The sequence below is a fragment of the Drosophila grimshawi genome, unplaced genomic scaffold (genome assembly GCF_018153295.1).
Source record: "Drosophila grimshawi isolate 15287-2541.00 unplaced genomic scaffold, ASM1815329v1 contig_311, whole genome shotgun sequence".
NCBI lineage: Eukaryota > Metazoa > Arthropoda > Insecta > Diptera > Drosophilidae > Drosophila > Drosophila grimshawi.
In genome coordinates, this window is record NW_025063098.1 from 16,677,501 (window position 1) to 16,680,843 (window position 3,343).

A 3,343-nucleotide genomic window follows, 5' to 3' on the forward strand; every position below is an offset into this window, starting at 1 on the left:
TGTCATTTATTTATTTATTTGAATGGTTATAAGCTTACAAACTAAAACAATCTTTTAACTAACGATTTACAATTACAAATTTCATCAATTTTATATTGTGACGGATTTATATTAATTAATGAATTGAGTAAACTCGATGAAATGAAAGAAAATGTCCAGCGATATTTTGTTATTGCTCAATATTATTTTTGTAGCTTTTCTAAACACAATAATTAAAGAACTATTTATACAATTTATACTTGCTATCTGGCAACTTTCGTTGGCAATAAAATTCCTCACGTGCATTATTTCAAAAACTAAAAAAAAAAATACAGTTACGCACAGGGAGCATATGCAACAAGGGTCACGCTCTCGCACTATGTGTCCTCTCTCGCTTTCGCTCTCTCTCTCAGCCTGGCGCTCTCGCTGTCTCTCAATTTCTTCTCTTGTTCTTTGCACAGATGCCCAACAGGAACAGAGCAGCAGCAGAAATAACAACAATGAGCAGCAGCAGCAGCAGCAGCAGCAACAGCAGCAGCAGCAACTGTTATAAGATCTCAGTATGCCAAATAACTTCGATTCGAAGCCAGTCAAAAATGGTCCATCGACGTGACATGAACCGTCTGCAGCATCCGAAGCCGCAGCCTTGTTAGCCTCGGTAACCAAACTCGCAAAACGTGTGCGGGTGTGTGTTTGTGCGTGTGTGTGTTTGTGCGTGTGTGTGTGCCTGTGTGTGAATGGATTTGTCTGTGTATGCGTTGCCAACAAAATCAGACCAAATGTGAAGTGTGCTGGTTTCTCCATGGCAATGTGAGTTCTTGTCGCTGCTGCTGCTGCTGCTGCCGCTAGCTAGAGTTAAAATCGCGAATCTGCCAAGAGAATAAAGTATTGCAGCTAAAAATTCCATAAGCTAAATTCCTTCAAATTGTTAATAAGCTTCATAAGACGAGCAAAAGAGAAAATAATAAAAAATAAAAAGCAAAAAAGCGAGAAAAAGGGAAAACGTTATTTAATAAAAACTTAAGCATGAGAAACTTAGTTCAAGTCAGCCAGTGTGTGTGTGAGTGTGAGTGGGTGTGTGTGGGAGTCGTTGTGGGTGTGTTGTGCTTGTGCACGGATTTATGCAGCGTTAGTTACATAAGTTATCATCATCATCAACAGCAGCAGCAGCAGCAGCAGCATCAGAAGAATAAGCACCAGTGGAAGCAGCAACAGCAACAGAGACAGTATCGTTAACATCAATGCCGCCTATTGGCGCGCATAAGTTGCGTTGATTTCGCTTTGGGCCTTTGGAGCTGTGCATGTGCCACCCAAAGGATGCCACCAATAGGCAACAACAATAGCTATGAAAATCGAATTAAAACGAACACAAGCACCAGGAATAGCAACATCAACAAATGTTGCCCAAGGCAACAATTTAGCGAGTTACATTATTATAACGCATACGCACTGTTGCATGTCGGAAGATTGTAGTTAGACACACACATATGTGTATATTCGAAGTCAAGTGCCTGACCCATTGTCCTCTTATATATTTATATATATATATATATTTATTTATATATATATATATGTATATTTATTTTATTGTTATGATGCGAGCTCGTTGTGCGACAAATTCTATTTAAGGGTAGGCATTAGTCAAGCCCTATTAACTGAGTTACATTTTGGTGAAAGTTAATCATACAATTGTCACCTCAGATTATGAGGATTTAATTTCAGAAGTAGTATAATTGAAATTTTATTTCTGATATCGGAAAGTACGACTGCAATAGTTGTAAAGTTTTTTTTATGGCAGGTATTCAAATAGATTTTCACATGCTTTACTATTCAACTTAATAAATAAGTTTCTAGTCTCTTTTACTACTCAATTTAAGCGCAAGGCATTTTAAAACTTTTTCCTCTGAACTTCGCTTAAGTGATTCCCGAAAATCAATAGACACCCACAGATAATCCCAGTGCTGCTTACACTGTTGAATATTCGAACTTTTTCCACACGAAGCTCATTAACAGGAACAGCAACAACATCAACGAAAAACAGGCACAAAAACAGCTGAGCTATAAATTTACCATTTGGGATGCTTGGGAGCACTTTAGTGTGGGGGCTTGAACATGTACATGGCCCAAAAGCCATTTACCTAAAATTCTTTAGAGTACAACATTTTATGTTCTTTTCTTTTTTTTTTTGGCTTAGAGGATATTTTCCAACTAGAAATGAAATATAGTTACGCAGTTGTGGACACTTTGAGAGCTGGCTTCAAAAATTGCCATACCAGCACCCAAAAGTAGGCCATACATATCTAGAAATATATATATCAGACAACTTGAAAGAGAAAAACAAAAGCAATTAAATTTAAATTAAATCTGTATTTGATTAAATCAACAGCAATAATGCTGAAGTTTTTAAATGTCAGCTAATTGTTGAATTTTGTAGGCGGACATGCAAAAATGTAAACAATAGCAATAGCAACAGCAACAGCATCAGCAACAATAACAATAACAATAACAAAAAAATAAAACAACCAACCTGCAGGCTTTTGAACCCTGAGCTATTCGCCCCCCGAAACAAAAAAAAACTGTTAGCCAAGTGGCAGCAGCTGCGCTGTCACGTTTTGCTGTTATTTAAACATTAAACAAAAAAGGATATTATGTTGCTGCCAACATGAGGGGAGCGACAGTAGCAGCAGCAGCAACAGCAACAGCGACAACAAGAACAACAACAACAACAACAAAAGCAACAGCAACAATAATAATAACAACCACAACTACGCAACAAAACTGAACGTAAAAAAAGAGATAACAAGAACAGCAGCAACAACAAAAACAACAACAACAACAACAAGCAGCAAATTCATAATGATGATGGATTAACTGTTTTGTTTGCAATTTGTGTGTGTGTTTGTGTGGGTATGTGTGTGTGTGGGTGTGTGTGTGTGTGTGTGTGTGTCTGTGCGTGCAAAAGCGGAAACTAAAGTCAGAAGAGCAACCAAAGAAAGGAGGCAACAGCTGCGTGGCTTCGCGGCATTTAAAGTGCAAGTGGCAGCAACACGAACACAATACAACAACAAAACCAACCACAAAAAAAGGGGAAAAAACCAGCAGCATAAGAAAACAAAAAGGTTGGTTTTGGTCCACTTTCATCTTAGTATTGTTTCCCTTTATTAAGTATATGTATGTTGCTTGCCTTGGCTCGGCTTGGCTTGGCGCTGTGCCCTGGCTTAACCACACGCCACCAGATCTTGTATAAATCATTATTTATGCATTAATTATTTAAATGTATGCACCCACTAACCGCAACCCACCAGTTGGAAGGTGCATTCAAGATGGCCACGATGACCATCATTTATCTTGGTCAACTTACGTG